Raw genomic sequence first — 20908 nt, forward strand, 5'->3', positions numbered from 1 at the left:
TTTAGTGATGGGTGATTTGAATGCGAAGGTGAGTAATGTGGCAGTTGAGGGTATAATTCGTGTACATGGGGTGTTCAGTGTTGTGAATGGAAATGGTGAAGAGCTTGAGGTTTTGTGTGCTGAAAAAAGACTGGTGATTGAGAATATATGGTTTAAAAAGAGATATGCATAAGTATACATATATGAGTTGGAGAGATGGTCAGAGGGCATTATCGGATTATGTGTTAATTGATAGGCGTGTAAAAGAGAGACTTTTGGATGTTTCTGTGCTGAGAGGGGCAACTGGAGGGATGTCTGATCATTATCTTGTGGAGGCGAAGGTGAAGACTTGTAGAAGTTTTCAGAAAAGAAGAGAGAATGTTGGAGTAAAGAGAGTGGTGAGAGTAAGTGAGCTTGGAAAGAAGACTTGTGTGAGGAAGTACCAACAGAGATTGAGTATATATCTTTCTTTCTTTCATACTATTCGCCATTTCCTGGGTTAGCGAGGGAGCGTTAAGAACAAAGGACTGGGCCTTTGAGGGAATATCCTCACCTGGCCCCCTTCTCTGTTCCTTCTTTTGGAAAATAAAAAAATAAGAGAGGGGAGGATTTCCAGTCCCCGCTCCCTTCCCTTTTAGTCGCCTTCTACGACACGCAGGGAATACGTGGGAGGTATTCTTTCTCCCCCATCCCCAGGGATACGAGTATATATATATATATATATATATATATATATATATATATATATATATATATATATATATATATATATATATATATGCCAATTTTGAGCAAGATAATTTAATGGGGAGTTCTGACAGTTCCCTACACATCTTGTGTTCCATTTCCATTCTTACAATATTCAGGGATGCGATCGCTCAGCAGCTGCACCTGTGAACCAGATGATTCCCTCATTAAAGTAAACACTGGGAGTCTGAGCTTCTAGTCTGGGTAATATTTGCCCTTGGAATGTAGGAAATATTTCTGCACACAGTATATGTTCGTTTGTGTGAGTATGTCTCTCTATCTGTCTATCCATCTATCCAACTGTCTATCTATTTATCTATCTATCTACCATGTAATCATCGTCACTGCAAACACTATCATGGGAATAGTACCATATAAACCACCGTTCGGACACTACAAATGAACCACTACCATGGTTTAATACCATGTGAGCATTACCATAGAAACACTACAGTAGTAATCCCCTTCTTCCACCCCGTGTGATAACCTCCTTCCTGCACCCCGTGTGGTAACCTCCTTCCTGCATCCCGTATGATAACCCCCTTCTTCCACCCCGTGTGATAACCCCCTTCTTCCACCCCGTGTGGTAACCTTCCTGCACCCCGTGTGATAACCCCCTTCTCCCACCCCGTGTGGTAACCTCCCTCCTGCACCCCGTGTGATAACCAGGTCAGGAGAGGCGGTTTAAGAAGCAGACGACGTCCTTAAGGCTTCGAATCTTGATGAGTGGCTGGGGGCTGAGAGTGGGCGGGCCACCTCCTCAACTGAGGTAAGGTAATTCACCACCCCAGTTATCTCCCATTTGGAGGAGACATTTGAAGTACTGCGGGGAGATGAGCCCCGGCAGAGAGAGAGAGAGAGAGAGAGAGAGAGAGAGAGAGAGAGAGAGAGAGAGAGAGAGGCCCTTGAAGAACCTCCCTGGATTGGGAGGAGGGTGGCATGGAGGGAAAGACGAAGGAGGAGGAGGAAGAGCAGGAGAGAGAGAGAGAGAGAGAGAGAGAGAGAGAGAGAGAGAGAGAGAGAGAGAGAGAGAGAGAGAGAGAGAGAGAGAGGCCCTTGAGAAAAAGCCATGTGATGGGAGGAGGGACAGACGAAGGAATGGATGGGAGAGGTGCGGAAGGAGGGGGGAAGGGGGAAGAGGGAGGAGAGAGAGAGAGAGGGAGTTGGTCGGGCCTTAATCGATCGTCATTTGTTGGACTAGTGTGTGTGTGGAGCAGGGAGGGGCCCCGTTCGATCCACTAGTGGACCCGTCCGCTCCCGTCAAGACGCTGGAAGTGGACTGTCTTGGCTGGAGGCGACCCATGTCGACGGCGGGGGAGGAGGAGGGACGGACGACATGTTGACGCATCTAGGTCGTCGTAATAGACATTAAAAGACTCAAAACTGAGACGAATCGTTGACAGATATTGAGTACGATGTAAGTGGCGGGGGTTTAGATGGTGTGGAAGTGCCATTCAAACCAATTGGAGTTGACTGAGGTGTCCTTGGAGACGCAAGCGAAGCTCAGATGCCAAGTAGACGACTTAGAAACGACGTACATGACAGGTCAGTGAGACTTGTGGACGTAGATGGTTTGTGGGTTAAACTGGGAGTGACTTAATAACCTTGATCGGGAATATATAGAGGTTTGGTGTGACTTAATGAGAATGTAAGTTTCGTAAACGAACTGACGGTTGACTTAGACAACAGGGAAGGATTAACTTAGAGGAAGTCGAGTCGAGAGAGGTTAGATAACAAGAGGAAGAGGAGGTCGAGTCGAGAGAGGTTAGATAACAAGAGGAAGAGGAGGTCGAGTCGAGAGAGGTTAGATAACAAGAGGAACACTAGTAGTGACGTTGATGTAGCTAATGGTCGTTAACAGAAAGTATTCTGTCGCCGGCAGATAACGCACAAGCCAACATTCTGGCTCGTGGGGCTTAGACTATGCAATTACTGTCCCATCCCTTCGTTAAGGGTCAACTGCAGTCTTCTTGGGCTGTTCAGTCAGACTGAGTGAAAAAAGAAAAAAAAACAGGGGATGTGTGGCGGCCCTTGTGATGAGTGGGGGAGAGAGAGATGGACTCCTTAAGACGAGCTAGGAAAGAATTCCTTCGCTGAGAGAGATGAGGGAGCCTGAAATGACACACGCGAACTGGAAGACGTGGGGGAAATGGAGATGAGGAAGTGTAGGTGGGTCGAAGAACTTCGAGGGACTTAGGTTTAAGGTAAATGAATACTGCATTGGGAACGAAACTGGGTGAACGTGTTCTTGTGTTAGTGGAGCATGGGTAGGAAGGGCCGTAGACTTTACTGATGCTGAAGTATTCGTAGGTTCATACGTTACGAGAATCATTGTTAAGTAACTTAAATCTATAATAGTCTTCTGGTGTCATACTGAACTGTCTGGGGTTTATACATTTTTTGCTATGATGCTCAAACTTGCGTTAGATAAATATGTAGATTATTTCATTGTTACTTAAATGTGGGATTAAGGGGTTTAAACTCTCCGTTGTGTTTGGCGAAAGGTGGTTAAGAAAATCAGTAGAATTTTCTTCCCTTCGTTAAAAATGTGACTTGAAAGTTGATTGTCGTCATAGAGGAACGTGGGTTGGTTAATCTCATTCTTGTTAAAAATTGGACTCTGGTTCATCTGTTGGATCTGTTTTACATCCAGGGTTTCTTAAGTCATACCTGTTGGCTACCGTTTAGGGCCAAGGGAATCCATGGTCCTCTTGTTCAACTCTATTATAGGTAGAATTAGCTTTGACTTTCTTGTTACACTGTTAAGCTCTATTTTTACCACTGGTCAGCCATGAGAACACCCAGTCGTCGCCAGACAGCGTCCAGTGAAGGTGAAGAAAAGTGTGTGGCGTTTATTCTCGTCAAATAGGGTTTTTTTTTTCTTTATTTGAATGGCTCCCAACGTGGGTTGCTTGTTGGTTGAGTTATGCTCTCTCTCTCTCTCTCTCTCTCTCTCTCTCTTTCTCCCTCCCCCCGACAAACGGACCCTCAGCTGATGCAGGCCGGCCCACCTCGCCTATCACCGAGCTTCATCTCAGAGTACGTTGTGATCCAGGCCGTTTGCATGCGCGCCTCAGCGCGTGTTGTTCCCCCCGAGGCCTTGAATTAAACTAGCGTTCATCTTGTCCAGCGACCGACTTCGTCGTCCCTGCCAGTCATACCTCGGCGCTCGAAACCACCCCTCCTCCTCCCCAAGCTTAGCGAATAGACATGTTTGGGCAACATTGCCCCGTTCATGGAGAATCACTGTTGCCTGGATTATATACGAACAAAGATTTATTGACTATAGAGTTTTCGAACCATTTCTTTTTTTTTTGGTAATTCATGCATTGATATCGAACGACCATCGCTAAATGAACACGTACATCCGTTCGTAAGGGAATTTCTTCTTTAACTCCGCTGCAGAGCTGTGATCTGTACTTTAAGGGGCTCTCGAGGTCAAAGGTCAAATGAGTGTACCTTAAATTGAATAATGAAACAACGGCGTAATAACACTCCCATGAAGAAGTACATATTTTTGTTTTGTTTTGTTACTGGAATTTAGTGTAGTGTACAAAAATATCATTTGAATTATAGAATAGATATCATTATTACTATTTTTCTTTTTTGCTTTTGAGCTATTTTTAAGTTTGCAATATGTCGTGTGGGGTAGCGACAGGAATGGATGAAGGCAAGCATGTATGAATATGTATATACATATATATATATATATATATATATATATATATATATATATATATATATATATATATATATATATATATATATTCCTATGAGTCCACGGGGAACATGAAACACGATAAGTTCCCAAGTGCACTTTCGTGTAATAATCACATCATCAGGGGAGACACAAGAGAGAAATATAACAGTCAATTGATATACATCGAAGAGACGAAAGTGCACTTGGGAACTTATCGTGTTTCATTTTCCCCGTGGACTCAAAGGAATATCTTGATCACGCGCAAAATTGTGATCCTTTCCAATATATATATATATATATATATATATATATATATATATATACATATATATATATATATATATATATATATATATATATATATATATATATATATATATATATATATATATATACACTATTCATATTTTGTGAGGCATATTTATCGAAGATTAGAATTAATTGTATGTAAATGACTTTCACAATTAAGCTTATGAATAATTCATTGCTAATAATATCATTAGAATTAAACGTGTATGTGTTATTATCAGTTATATCATTATTCATTATATAGTTACTAAAACGAAAGTGGGAATACGTGGGAAGTATTCTTTCTCCCCTATCCCCAGGGATAATATATATATATATATATATATATATATATATATATATATATATATATATATATATATATATATATATATATATATAGATAGATGGATAGATAGATAGATAGATATGTACTCATTTATGTATTACATTATCTCGCTACACAAACGGGGTTAACGAACCTCGCAGTTATGAATGAATAATCATCAATAGATTCATATACATATTATGCATTGTGTCTTATTTATGTGTCTTAAAGTTGCTTGAGATAGATTAGAACAAGATTTAGATAAAGCGATTTGCAACCCCAGAGGCCGTTTTGTAGATGTATTTACAACCCCAGAGACTCATATGAATATATTTACAACCCCAGAGACTCATATGAATATATTTACAACCCCAGAGACTCATATGAATATATTTACAAAACCCAGAGAACTCATATGAATATATTCACAACCCCAGAGAACTCATATGAATATATTCACAACCCCAGAGACACTGTTGTAAATGTACTAAGAATCCTAGAGACCCTTATATAATTGTGTTTACAACCCCAGAGGTCCATATATGAATCCATTTACAACGCCAGAGACCCTTATATGAATCTATTTATAGCCCCAGAGACCCTTAAATGGTTGTATTTACAACCCCAGAGGTTCTTCTATAAATCTGTTTACAACCCCAGAGACCCTTATATAAATCTATTTATAACCCCAGAGACCCTTAAATGGATGTATTTACAACCCCAGAGATTCCTCTATAAATCTGTTTACAACCCCAGAGATCATTATATAAATCTATTTACAGCCCCAGAATCCCTTATATAAATCTATTTACAATCCCAGAGATGCTTATATGAATATATTTCTAACCCAAGAGACCATTATATGAATCTATTTGTAACCCCAGAGACCCTTATGTAAATATGTTCTCGGACCCCTAGAGACCCTGACATAATTCATGACATCGAACGAAATGCATCTGAAGGAAGATTGTGGCACCGTTTCTGAGGAAAGCCACAATCTGGACCAGTGACCAAGCAAGCATGTCCTCATACCAATCTGTTAACTTGCTCAGGTAATGTTCCACATACAGACGGAGGTGTTAGCGAAGCCCGTTGCAAGGTTCTTGTAAACATAACGTTCTCATTTTTCGTGACAATGTCTCCAGTGGAAGGTAAACACAAGGTTTTTCCCCTGGAAGTTAGGCCCTAATGAAAAGTGGGGAGGAAGCGGAAAAAAAGAAGAAATGAAACGTTTTGGCTGTGGTAAATAGTCTGTGAAGAGAATAAATGTGGGAAGGTGAGAAAGAGAAGGAGAGAGAAAAGAAGAGAAGGATAGGAGTGTGGTGTGTGAAAGAGAGAGAGAGATATTTGGACGAGACTGGTTTGGACGAGCTTAGGTTTGTTTGAGGCACAACGTAAGGCCAGCAGTCCTGACACGTAGGGTGTAAGGTGGTTCCAGACCTCACTTCAACACTCCTACGTCAGGAGGATAGCACTTCCCTGGACGGCGACCGTCTTCTACAACCTACCGACACGGAGGATGTAAGATGGTTCCGACCATCGCTTCCGTAACACCGTCATTTGTCTCTCCTGCAACCTGATATATGCAGTTGAAACTCATCGCAGGCCTTTCAAAACGACTTCAACTCCTTTTGGAGTGGGATTCCCGCCACTTGTGTCTACTGCAGACTCTGTTGCCACGGCAGCATCATCACCCTTATAACACTGTTTTTCTTAGATGATATCAAGAAGTGTTGGGGCAAGCACGTCCAGACATATTCCAGTTTTCGAAACCAATTCTCTGATCCGTAAGGACAAACAGATCTACAATCCATCCTCGTCCTTCTAGTAATGACAGAGCCATTGAGAATGCCTTCCAGGGACTATTCTATTTCCCTTTTTCCAGTTCCTCCAAGAGAAATATAGAGTTTCGCGTGGCGCCCAGACAGCATATGTACTGTTCCTTCACCTTTAGCTGATATCTGATGCTCAGGATAGCATCCGTAATGGCTGGCTGTACCGTGCACCACCCACACATGTACCCTCACAGGGAGCAAGAGGAACTCATCTGGAATTCCACCTGGATTCTCTGGAGGTTATATTGACGTAAAAACCTTACGTGGACAGATACAAGAATGTCCGCTTCTTCATGTTTACTTAAGTAACCGAGAAACGTTTCCCTTGCTAAACTGGATCATATATATATATATATATATATATATATATATATATATATATATATATATATATATATATATATATTCCGGGTCGGCAAATCCTCCTGCCTTGGTTGGCCTTGGAGGGCATCAGGTTGAAGACTCACTGAAGTCTTCGTTCATATCACTGACGTCCCCGCGGTCTTGTATCAGTTTGGACGTATGTTGAGAGAGAGAGAGAGAGAGAGAGAGAGAGAGAGAGAGAGAGAGAGAGAGAGAGAGAGAGAGGAAAGTGTGAAATGTCCTTTAAAGATGGACAGCTAATTAGGGGTGTGTGTGTGTGTGTGTGTGTGTGTGTGTGTTTGAAAAGCAAGATATGGTTTGAGGTGGTACAATCGAGTAAGTAATGAAAGGGTAAGAGAGATGTGTGGTAATGAGTGTGGTTGAGCAACCTGCAGAGGGCGTGCTGAAATGGTTTGGGCATATGGAGAGAATGAGTGAGGAAAGGTTGACAAAAAGGATATATATATGTCAAAGGTGGAGGGAACAAGGAGAAGCGGGAGACCAAATTCGAGATGGAATGATGAAATGAAAAAGATTTTGATTAATCGAAGCCTGAACATGCAGAAGGGTGAAAGGCGTGCACGGAATAGAATGAACTGGAACGTTGTGGTATATTGGGGTCGACGTGCCTTCAGTGGACTGAACCAGGGTGTGTGAAACGTCCTGGGTAATCCATGGAATGATCTGTAGGGCCTGAATGTGGATAGGGAGCTATGATTTCGGTGCATCACACATCACAGCTAGAAAATGGATGTGAACGGGTGCTGCCTTTCATCGTCTGTCTCTGGTTCTGCCTCGCTGTCGAGGGGAAACGGCGATCGAGTATAAAAGAAAGGAAATATACATCTTGTCTCTTAAACACAGTCACTATCTGTCCTCTTTCCATTCTTCTGCTGTTGACAGCAGGCCCTGTGCAGCGTCTCGTGCTGCCGGAGATATGATCTCTGAATGGCTGGTCGGGGCGTCGAGTGCATCCTGTGAGCGCCTCTCGTCTGGCTTGGGAAGCTGGTGATGTACCTGACGACATCCAGAACAGCCAAGTGTTTCATCATCATCATCATCTCCGTTTTCTGCTGCTTCTTATCCTAACTTTGGTCATGAGGGAAGGAACGTTATTATCTGGTTGGAAGGAATATATCTTCCTCCTCCTCCTCCTCCTCCTCCTCCTCTTCATCATCTTCATCCTCATATTCTTCTTCTTCTTCTTCTTCTTCTTCTTCTTCTTCTTCTTCTTCTTCTTTTTCTTCTCCTTCTTCTTCTTCTTCTTCTTCTTTTTCTTCTCCTTCTTCTTCTTCTTCGTCTTCTTCTTCTTCTTCTTCTTCTTCTTCTTCTTCTTCGTCTTCTTCTTCTTCGTCTTCTTCTTCTTCTTCTTCTTCTTCTTCTTCTTCTTCTTCTTCTTCTTCTTCTTCTTCTTCGTGAAGAAGACGATCCTAGCGTCTTATTCTCATGATCTTAGTCTCTGATCCAGTTGCTTGGGGTCAGGTCGAGCCAAGAGGCAATCTCGTGGAAGAATATGTCCAAGTGTTGCCCGGGATATTACCTCATCACCACACTCTCCCCAGAGTCTACACATCAGGGAGAACATCTTCTTTAAACCTTGTGGTGGAACGGTTCTGGCGGAACGGAACATGGAGTTCCTTGCCGTGGAACGGAACATTGACTTTCTTGCGTGTAGAACGAAACATGGAGTTCCTTACGGTGGAACGGAGCATGGACGTTCTTGTGTGTGGAACGAAACATGGAGTTCCTTACGGTGGAACGGAACATGGACTTCCGTGTGTGTGGAACGGAACATGGAGTTCCTTACAGTGGAACGGAACATGGACTTCCGTGTGTATGGAACGGAACATGGACTTCCGTGTGTGTGGAAGGGAACATGGAGTTCCTTCAACCATTTGCATAACTTGTGTAAGAATGGGTCTCATGACTTGAGCACAGTGGTTCAGGCGAGATTGTTCATACATCCCGTTTTTTTCCCCACCTTTTTTTCTTTCTCTCTTCGAGAAAATAGCCTCCTGTGTGTGAATAAATCAGATAAAAGTTTCTTCTGATGTCTTCCAAGAAAGGGAAATAGTAAGCGATGACCCGTTCATTTCCTTTCTCTTCTTAAAACGGAGTTTCTTTCAAACTTGTCATTTCTGGAATGTCTCTGGATTTCCCTAATCTCTTCCCAGGTTCCGATTCTTTTGGCGCGCTGGCTATTTCTCCTTCCTTATATACCGAACACCAGGTCGAAAGGTCAGACTGATCGGTACAGACCCAAAGCTTGCACTGACGTGAATAAATCACTTGTTTGGTATAAATCTATTCATTAAATTGTTTATGATTTATCGTGACACATTTGAATACTTGATGATAACTGAATACAAAATGATTGAGTCATTAATGTATGATCGAGATGGAGTCTTTTCATCATCCATTGTTTACGTATAGTTTGATATATTTTATGTATATCGCATATATCTTACATTAACCTGATGGAAAACATTGAAGCGCAATGAATATGACAACTGGAAACTGAAAATGAATATGACACACGAAGCTTCTGTGACCTTCAAACTATTGTGATGGTGCAGTATTATATCAATTTTTACCCTTTGAACTTTGACCTCAGCGTAACCTGATGTCACATCATTGTTATTACTTGTTTGTCAGTTTCGTCTTACGTCCTTATTTTCCTACGAGTATCAGTAAAGAAACTATAGAGGAGGTTTCCATAGGAGTCTTATCTTTACCAGAAAGCCCTTAAGGTTAAGTTAGCTTGAGAAGCCAGATGACCAGGGCGTGAAACATGGTCAGCAACGCTATGCAATTCCCTGTCTGTAAACGCCTATTTGTACTATATGGGGAGGGACCTTTTCTTCCCCATTTTCCTGAATTTCTTCAACCATCACACAACCTTTGTGAGGTGTGTTTGCTGTCAACAATGATCTCTTTCCTAACAAGTTTCTTTCTTGAGCATCATATTGTGGTCTCTGGTTGGTCTAGTTCTCCATCTCCCGAAGAACTGTTCAGTCTCTCTGTCATCAAGCTGATTAAAAAGCTTAAAAGGTCATCCCTCACTCTTCTCTCGACCTTAGTGGGCAGATATAAGGCTTCAAGCCTTACACTGTAACTCAGCTTTTTCAGTTCTAATATCATTTTTTGTTGCTCTCTTCTGGACCTTCTCTTTTAGCTCTTTGTCCCCATTTTTTGAGGTGGGGAACCAAACCTGAGAAGTAGATTCTGATCTTCGTCTTATATAGGATATAGACAGCTTGTTGTAAATGTCCTTATCAGACTACTTGAATGTTATTATAAAGTTTGCCGACTGATAGTTTGTCTCGTTTACTATACTCTTAATACGTGTGTGTGTGTGTGTGTGTGTGTGTGTGTGTGTGTGTTTGCGCGTGCGCAATCACAATCATCTCCACAATCAACGAAATTACGAAAATGTAGACCACGGCTCAGACTAACGCAATACACGCACACACACACAACATAAACCTTTTACTGCCCTGATTTACAGAATTAAATAGAGTCTCTCTCGTGTTCATTAACATCGTGGTTAATTAGGTCAAATACTGGTGCCACTTGGGCAGTAAAATGAACCATCATCATATTTTTGTACCCCAGGGAATTTGGGTGGTGGGGCTTAGTCTTAGGTTGTGTGTGTGTGTGTGTGTGTGTGTGTGTGTGTGTGTGTGTGTGTGTGTGTGTGTGTGTGCGTGTAGGTAGGGCAAGGAAACAGACGAAAGAATGGCTCAACTCACCCACATACACATGTATATACATAAACGCCCACACACGCACATATGCATACATATACATTTCAACGTATACATGCATATACATACACAGACATATACATATATACGTGTGTACATATTCATACATGCTGCCTTCATCCATTCTCGCTACCAACCCACCATACATGAAATGGAACCCCCCTCCCCCCGCGTGCACGCGAGGTAGTGCTAGGAAAAGACAACAAAGGCCACATTCGTCCACACTCAGTCTCTAGCTGTCATGTGTAATGTACCGAAACCACAGCTCCCTTTCCACATCCAGCTGTCCACATCCACATACTATCTGCTGGCTGTGTGAGCCTGATGGGAAATGACCGGTGTAGACCCCGTAGCTCACCAACGTGAGACGAAGGGTATTCGAGTACATAGTATTCGAATAATAATTTTTTCTAGCAGTAGCGCTCCCGCCTGTTGCACAAGGGTCCCTGGTTCGATCAAGGCTGTTGGAGGTTTATATGATATATATATATATATATATATATATATATATATATATATATATATATATATATATATATATATATATATGTATCCCTGGGGATAGGGGAGAAAGAATACTTCCCACGTATTCCCTGCGTGTCGTAGAAGGCGACTAAAAGGGAAGGGAGCGGGGGACTGGAAATCCTCCCCTCTCGTTTTTTTTTTTCTTAATTTTCCAAAAGAAGGAACAGAGAAGGGGGCCAGGTGAGGATATTCCCTCAAAGGCCCACTCCCCTGTTCTTAACGCTTCCTCGCTATCGCGGGAAATGGCGAATACTATGAAAGAAAGATATATATACCGATTTCCCAAATCTGTTAGCAGTTCCTGCTGCCTCATTCCACTCGGTCGACACGTCTAGTGTTCTGTTGCCGTAGAAGCGTTTCCACCGATCGTCTCAACGCTTCCGTTTTCTGTTCTTCGTACATTTCTCTCGTCTCCCAGAACTGGCCTCCTGATATCATCATGACCCTCCAGGAACTCCGGGTTGGTTCTGCCTCTCCCTTCACCGACCCAAATCTCCTTTTGCACCTAGTGTGAAGGCGATTCGAGAGAGAGAGAGAGAGAGAGAGAGAGAGAGAGAGAGAGAGAGAGAGAGAGAGAGAGAGAGAGAGAGAGAGAGGCAGTCTTAAACATATCCATCCTCCCCCACCTTCCAAAACCTTTGACACTTTCTCTTTAGTCATTTCTGTGTTTTGAAATCGTCCCAGAGGTGGAAACATGCGTCGTAAAGTCTTCCTCCTTCAGCACGTCCTCCACCATGGAGTTGAAGCTGGATCTTAACACTAAGGTATATAGTTCCCCCTTCCCTTAAGACCTCTACTATAGTGAGTTTATCAGGATAGGTAAGGCCCTAAGGGGGAAGGGGTCGATTGTCCTCTGTAGTCAGTAGTGAATTACTGTTGCCTCTTCCTGATACACGACGTGTGGTCTGCTGCCACTCTATCTCTGTTGCTGTGACTCTGGGTTGAATCACAGCGTTTGAGTGATAAGTTGACTGTTGCATTTGATTCATGTCGTCGTTGCATAGCGTCGTGCACCCTCGTGTTCGGTACGGCTACCACTACTTCAGCATCATCTGCAAAACATAATTGTACTTCTGTGGTTGATTACGACTTAAAAGTTTGTCTTTGCTTCTTTAATATCTTCACCAGTAGCTTGTGTGTGTGTGTGTGTGTGTGTGTGTGTGTGTGTGTGTGTGTGTGTGTGTCTGTGTGTGTGTCATCGTCATCATCATCATACCAATAATAGTAGTAATAATGATAATAATAGTAATGATGATAATAATGAAAGCTCCGCTGAATTAACTGTAGGCAACTGTCTGAAAATATATAGAGAAAATACAATCAGTTGGACTTGATGTGGTTTGTGGTGTCGAACTGCAACTTCGGGAGGAGGGATCTCAATTAACACGAAGTGACGGTGGCGGGAGTGGCGGTGTTATAGCTTCTTCCAGAAATGGAGATGAGGTTCAGGTGATGACTGGAGAAAATCGGTGGCAGGGTGAGGGGGACTGACGTATTTTAACCTCGTATACCCTTTCCTGGACGGTTTCTAGCACCTCCAACTGTGTGATGTACAGGGAGGAAGACGAGGCGCGCGAGGCATAAGACAAGTTTGGGAAACATTAAAGTTGTGTAGAAGTTCTTGAGTTCAGGCGCAGGGGAGTCCAAGTGTCTTGACTGTACGGGGAACAGAGAGGCGATAGCTGGAGGATTGGACGATGATGTGACGTGTTTCCTTCCAGCTTAGCTGATCGTCCAGAGTGACGCCGAGAAGTTTAGTGGACTGGACACCCTGGAGGGGACTGGGGCCTAGTGAGACAGTAGGGGATGGGACAGGGTTGGAAGCTTGGTGGACTGGACACCCTGGAGGGGACTGGGGTCTAGTGAGACAGTAGGGGATGGGACAGGGTTGAAAGCTTGGTGGACTGGACACCCTGGAGGGGACTGGGGTCTAGTGAGACAGTAGGGGCTGGGACAGGGTTGGAAGCTCGGTGGACTGGACACCCTGGAGGGGACTGAGGTCTAGTGAGACAGTAGAGGGTGGGGACAGGGTTGGAAGCTCGGTGGACTGGACACCCTGGAGGGGACTGAGGTCTAGTGAGACAGTAGAGGGTGGGGACAGGGTTGGAATTTCGGTGGACTGGACACCCTGGAGGGGACTGGGGTCTAGTGAGACAGTAGGGGGTGGGGACAGGGTTGAAAGCTAAGGTGATGGGCATAGCTGCTGTCTTAATTATGTTGATGATGACGTGTTTGGCGATGGTTCAGTACTGGAGGTTGTTAACGACGTTGTTGAAGACAATGTAGTTAGGTGAGAGCTGTTGCCCGACACCCATGGTGAAGATAAACCAGGCGGTTCTAATTAAACCAGGATGTTGTAGGTAAGCTAGGCTCTTGTCCTTAAACCAGGATGCTGTATTTGAACCGTAGCAGATAAACCATACTGTTGTAGGCGGGACTGACTGTTGTAGCTTAAATCATAACATTGTGGCTAAACCACACTGTTAAACCTAACCCATACTTATGAAGCTAAAGCATGCTGCTGAAGTTAAACCAGACCGTTGTAGCTAAACATTTCTGTTGTAGTTGAGCACACCTTATTAGTTAAATCATGCGATTGTAACTAAACCATAACGTTTGTAGTTAAACCATACAGTTGTAGCTAAACCATAGTGTCGTAGTTAAACCATAGTGTTGTAATTAAAAAATAGTGATGTAGTTAAACCATTCCTTGAAGTCAAACTGTAGGCTTGCAGTTCAACAGTAATGTTATAGTTAAACCATACTGCTGTAGGTAAACGATACTATGTAGTCAGACTATAGTCTTGTCGTTGAACAACAGTGTTGTATTATAACCAAAGTGTTGTAGGTAAATTGTAGCGTTGTAGTTAAACAATAATGTTGTATTATAACCAAAGTGTTGTAATTAAACTGTAGCGTTGTATTTAAACTGTAGTCTTGTCGTTAAACAATATATTGTATTATAACCAAAGTGTTGTAACTTAAACAGTAGCGTTGTAGTTAAACAATAATGTTGTATTATAACCAAAGTGTTGTAGTTAAGCTGTAGCGTTGTAGTTAAACAATAATGTTGCATTATAACCAAAGTGTTGTAGGCAAACTGTAGTCTTGTCGTTAAACAATAATGTTGTATTAAAACCAAAGTATTGTAGGTAAACTGTAGCGTTGTAGTTAAACTGTAGTCTTGTCGTTAAGCAATAATGTTGTATTATAACCAAAGTGTTGTAATTAAACAGTAGCGTTGTAGTTAAACAATACTATTGTAGTTAACAACCATTGCTTTCGTAGTTATACCACGTTGTTGTAGTCAAACTTTAGTGTTGTTGAGAATTTTAAAACCATATTGCTGTTGTTAAACCATGCCAGTGTATAACAAGGTCAGTAGTCAATAGAGGCGAGGCTCAGACATCAAATACATAAAGATGAGGGACGTGTCGGCAAGGTCTATTGGTGACGTTATTAACATAAACAAATGAAAACACAATTAGAAGGTCATTTGACCTTCCCTCTTATGACACTGTAATGAAAGTCTGGTCAGGACTCCGTGGCAGCCAATCAATGACCATGTTGTCGAGCTGCACTGAGTTGTCAGTTTGGTGTTATATTTCACTCGGTAGTGATTGGGCAATAGTTTCCCGCTCTGCCCATCCCTTCTGTCGAGCTCCTCTGAGGTGCCAGTTAGGCGTTATCTTCTCAGTCGTAATGATTGGTCAGGAGTTTCTCATCCTTTCTGTTGAAGTCTCTTCAGTTGCCAGTTTGGCGTTATATTTTCACTCATGATCAGGAAGGGAGTTTCCCCCAACCTTCCCTCCTCCCTCCTCCTTCCTATTTCTCTTGTGACGTAAGCAGTTATCACCGAAAACGTACATATAGCAAGAAGAACCCTCTCTCTCTCTCTCTCTCTCTCTCTCTCTCTCTCTCTCGAACTCATTCCCTCTCTTCCGTCACGCCTCTCACACGCCCAATGGACTCTCTCTCTCTCTCTCTCTCTCTCTCTCTCTCTCTCTCTCTCTCTCTCTCTCTCTCTCTCTCTGTAAATCGTGGGTTTGGTCGTGGGTTGCTGAGGTGCTAGTGGGCCATTGTGTTGACATCATCATCTTCATTTGATGCCATTGATGGTGTTAACCCCCTCCTCCCACTTAACTGACCTTTGTTTACAGTGATGGTGGGTTCTATTTGATTCCATTGATAATGTAACTTCAGTGATTTCGTTGATTCCTTTGATTCCATTGATGATCTCACACCTTTGATTTTATTACTGTTGTATCCTTTTTTAATTACATTGATGCCATGACTGAAGCACCAGCGCTGAGTTCGTAAATAACCACTTTTGATTACATTGATTACGTACGCTTCCTTCGATTCCATTGATCATCCACTCCTTTGATTCTGTTGATGACATATTCCCTTTTCGATTCCATTAGTGATGCATTCCTTTTGGTTCCATTTCTGATGTTCCTCCTTTTGATGTCATTAATGATATGTCCATTTCGCTCTATTGATCGTTTGCCCCTTTTTGATTTCATTGATGGATTCCATTGATAACGAATTCCCTTTGATTACATTTCTGATGTGCGGCATTGATGCGCCTTTTTGGTTCTGTATATATACCACGAGTAATCTTATTGATGCTTTAGCCCTTTGATGTCATTGGTGATGTACCTTATTGATGCCATTGATGATGGACGACTTTGAAATTATTGATTATGCATTTCCTTTGGTTGCTTGGTTGATGTAATCCTTTGTTCTCAGTGATCGTGTCCTCCTTTGATTCCATTGATGATATACCATATACTCCTTGATTCCATTGATGATATACCATATACCTTTTTGATTCCATTGATGATATACCATATACCCCCTTGATTCCATTGATGATATACCATATACACCCTTGATTGCATTGATGATATACCATATACCCCCTTGATTCCATTGATGATATACCATATACCTCTTTGATTCCATTGATGATATACCATATACCTCTTTGATTCCATTGATGATATACCATATACCTCTTTGATTCCATTGATGATATACCATGTACCTCCTTGATTCCTTTGATGATACACCCTCTAACATTATGTCATTGATGTAATATCTGTGATGTCGTTGAACATGTGTCCCATTTAATTCCATTGATGATGTACCCTATCTAATTCCACAGATGATGTGGACTTGTCTAATTCCATTTAATACCACACTGAAATTACATCTACCTCCTTTGATTCCATTGATAATCCCTTTGATTACATTGAAGATGTACCCTACTTCAATTCCATTGCTAATGTAACCCCTCTTGTTTTCCCATTAACCCCTTAGCTTGAGTGACGTGTCCCCTTCCCAAGTCTTACCCCCAATAATTCAACCCCAGAACCCCACTTCTCTTCTTCCCAAGACAGATTTTGACGTGAACTGCTGTGATCTCTGCTGCCTTTACCCATAGAATCGCCCCTCCTGGCTCCCTGTAAAAGCCATCTTAATGAAGAATTTTCTGTGGCGAGTTTTTCCTCCTTTCCTTCTCTATCTTTTGGTGGTTGTGGTGGGGACTGTGGTGGTGGGGGTTGGTGATGGTGGTTGTGGTGGGGATGCTGTGGTGATGGTGGTGTTGGTGATAGGGACGGTGGTAGTGGTGGGGATAGTGATGGTGGATGTGGTGTTGCTGGTGATGATGATGACGGCAGTAGTGGAGATGTGAGGGTGGTGGAGATGCGATGGTGGTGGTGGTAGTGGTGGGGATGGTGATGGTGGTGGTGGAGATGTGGTGGTGGGTAGGAGAGGGAGAGTGTTGGGTTTTTAAGTTGTCATAAGCAGCAAAAGAGAGACTTGTGGACCGCTGGTGTATGTGGACTGGAGATGTTGTACATTCGTGTTGGTGTGTTATCTGTCATTGCCAGTGTACGTGGAGGGAGTTCCACCACTCATGGTTTGCCCATCCGTTGAGTATTATTTACAATCAACACAACTCTTTACACTTCTCTATTTTGGCTGCATTTAATATATCTTTTTCTTTTTTCATTGCTCAGTTTATTTCCTTCATTCGCTACTTTGATACTAAAGAAAATAAGATTTTTTTTTATATAGATTTCTTGTCTAAGTATCTTGTCATGGCGTCTGGTTGATCCATTGATGTATCTTGCGAAGATTTGTCCATTGTTAAAGTCATCACATCGGTATAGGATCTTAAAATTTATGATCAAGTCTCCGCTTACTCTTCCTCTAATCCATCGTGGACAAATTAACAGCCTTTCACCTCACATCGTTGCAACTGGAGTTCTTTTCATTCTGATGCCATCTTTTCGTCGCCTTCCTCCTGACCCTCTCCATTAAATCTTTGTGATTCTGGAGGCATTAAAACCTAACCTAACCTAACCTAACCTAACCTAACCTAACCTAACCTAACCTCACATCGTTGCAACTGGAGTTCTTTTCATTCTGATGCCATCTTTTTCGTTGCCTTCCTCCTGACCCTCTCCATTAAATCTTTGTGATTCTGGAGGCACTAAAGGCGGGTGGCAAAACTTGGAGAAGCTTATTTCAGTCTTATAAAAAAGAAAAAACAAGAGGCCCAATGTGAACACCCGCTTGAATATTTCTTGACCCTCGTCAGTAGCACGTTGTCTCCTTTAACCATTTTGTCTCACTTTGGTCTCCGAGGTCCCCCTGACACACCGACTCCGACAGAGGAATTCAGGCAGCAACAGACCACTGGGTTCTCTCGAGGCTGTTTCGTGATCGTGGAGGATATCGGAAACTCACAGATTTGTGTGGTATAAGTTAGGAGGTATAGGGGTAATTCAGAGAGAAGAACTTACAAAGTTTCAGTGTGATTAAGGAGGCGGAAATAATGTTCGTCGTGGACTTGAATAGGGAAAAATATATATATCAGTTCTATTCTTAAACGTATGTATAGCACTGCTTTCAACCACTCCTTGTGTTAATCAGTTCTGTTCTTAAACGTATGTATAGCACTGCTTTCAACCACTCCTTGTGTTAATCAGTTCTATTCTTAAATGTATGTATAGCACTGCTTTCAACCACTCCTTGTGTTAATCAATTCTATTCTTAAATGTATGTATAGCACTGCTTTCAACCACTCCTTGTGTTAATCAGTTCTGTTCTTAAACGTATGTATAGCACTGCTTTCAACCACTCCTTGTGTTAATCAGTTCTATTCTTAAACGTATGTATAGCACTGCCTTCAACCACTCCTTGTGTTAATCAGTTCTATTCTTAAATGTATGTATAGCACTGCTTTCAACCACTCCTTGTGTTAATCAATTCTATTCTTAAATGTATGTATAGCACTGCTTTCAACCACTTCTTCTGTTAATCAGTTCTATTCTTAAACGTATCTATAGTGCCACTTTCAACCACTCCTTATGTTAATGATCCTGGCGATTAGACGAATCAAGTCTTAAGTAGCTTGTTAGATGAAGATTATCAAAGCCTTTGATGATTATAGATACTTGTGACTGATCACCTCGTAATCTTTTCTTTTCTAAGCGAAATAGATTCAAGTCGTTCGATCGGTTCTCTTAGAATTAGATTCTCAGGGCGGGAATCATCTTGGTAGCTTGACGCTGTACACTCTCCATTCTATGTCTGTCTCTCGGTTAGGTTGACCAAAACTTAACACAATATTCAAGATTGGAACGAACCAATCCAATGAATTTACTGTAAAGAGTAAAGATAATTTCCCCAGGACTGAAATTCGAGAGCCATACCAATGAATCCAAGAGTTTAGCTCACTTTCTTCACTGCTTCTGTGCACCTGAGATTATTACACCCAAGTCTATTTCCTCATTTACCTTTTGCAGTTCAACAGACCTCATACTATAGCTTGCCTTTTCGTTTTGGCCACTGGCATACATAAAACTTTCCACTTCTCGATATTCAAGATTTATTGGCCACCTATGAGTTCAGTCCATCATTTTATCTATGTCAGATCTTCTTCCATCAATCGAATCCTTATTCCTAGCAACTTCTTTACCATCCTCGTGTGTGTGGGATAGTGTCAAATGCTTTCTGGCCGTCCAGACGTAGGCAATCCACCCAGCCATCTCACTTGTCTAGAATGAGGAAGACCACTGTCTCATATACGTCCATGAGGCTTGTTGTACACGACCTTCATCGCGCAGAATCCATGTTGTTGCTCACCCAGGGAGTTTCGTCTTTGTTGATAATCATCCATTACTATCTGATTATCTTTCCCAGTATTCCACAGACACTCGTCAGAGAGAGAGACTGGTCTGTACTTCAGCGTAAGTTCCCGGTTCTTAGAGTTACGTGGGTGTAACATTTGCCCTCTTCCATCCCCTTCCCATGTGTGTGTGTGTGTGTGTGTGTGTGTGTGTGTGTGTGTGTGTAATTATCTGTCTATACTTCACGGGGAGAGAATTTTTGTCCTGTTCAACTTTTCAACCATTTTCTATACCATCCACGTCCAGAATGAAGCCAAAAATCAGACTATGTTTCTCAAGTCTGGTCACGGTACGTAAGTCAAAGCGTGCAGGATTACACCAACTTAAAAAAAAAAGGGGACCTAGACAGCCTCCAAAGTTGTCCTAATTCCAAGGATGATGTAAGTCAACCCAAGTCAATGTACGATACTGAGAATGGGTCACAGCGAAAGAAGTCCTCGTTCTGATATAAGCAGTAGGAATACAAAGGACACACGCTGTCTTTTTTCCTATGTTAGATATGTCGGTACGGGCAGCTGAGGCCCTAATCAACGCCATCCCATTGACTTTGTATATATATATATATATATATATAACGTACTTAGTTGGATATATTCTTTTATATTCATAGTCTGTAAAGCGGAATAATGTTTAATTAAACACCTGATCCCGGATGATGAATATTGAGCCAAGTTAATTATTCACATTTCTTGAACTTATATTATCACAGTTACTTCTCTGTGGAACATATTTATCATCATTTATCATCTGTGAAGACGATACAAGTGCTATCTGGCCAAGATATCAGCTGGTGCCTTGTTCGAACACAGACAGGCAAGGTCATATATATATATATATATATATATATATATATATATATATATATATATATATATATATATATATATATATATATATATATTTTCAGGCTTCCCCTGTAAAATGAAACAGTAAAGAGGAGTATTAAACTAGCCCTTCAGTGCCATCTTATATCAGGGAGGAATTCTTAAAGTGTACCAGTAAAAATGAAGAGGGTGAAAGGGGATATATGCACGACGTATCCCACATCACCAGGTGATAAAGATCATGATATTCACCTTACCTTAAATAGGAAATGAGAGAGGAGAATTCAACAAGTAGATAGGTGGATAGATAGATAGACAGATAGATTAATAGAGAGATAGATAGAT

At 41.9% G+C, this 20908-nt stretch overlaps 1 protein-coding gene across 4 annotated transcripts in view; it reads left to right on the forward strand.

Moving 5' to 3' along the window:
• The window catches only part of Syn2 (Syntrophin-like 2), a 946823-nt gene that overhangs the window by 780350 nt on the left and 145565 nt on the right, over positions 1-20908 (forward strand). The gene's annotated exons all lie outside the window — the stretch shown is intronic.

This window comes from Panulirus ornatus, chromosome 3 (genome assembly GCF_036320965.1).
Source record: "Panulirus ornatus isolate Po-2019 chromosome 3, ASM3632096v1, whole genome shotgun sequence".
In the NCBI taxonomy this organism is placed as follows: Eukaryota; Metazoa; Arthropoda; class Malacostraca; order Decapoda; family Palinuridae; genus Panulirus; species Panulirus ornatus.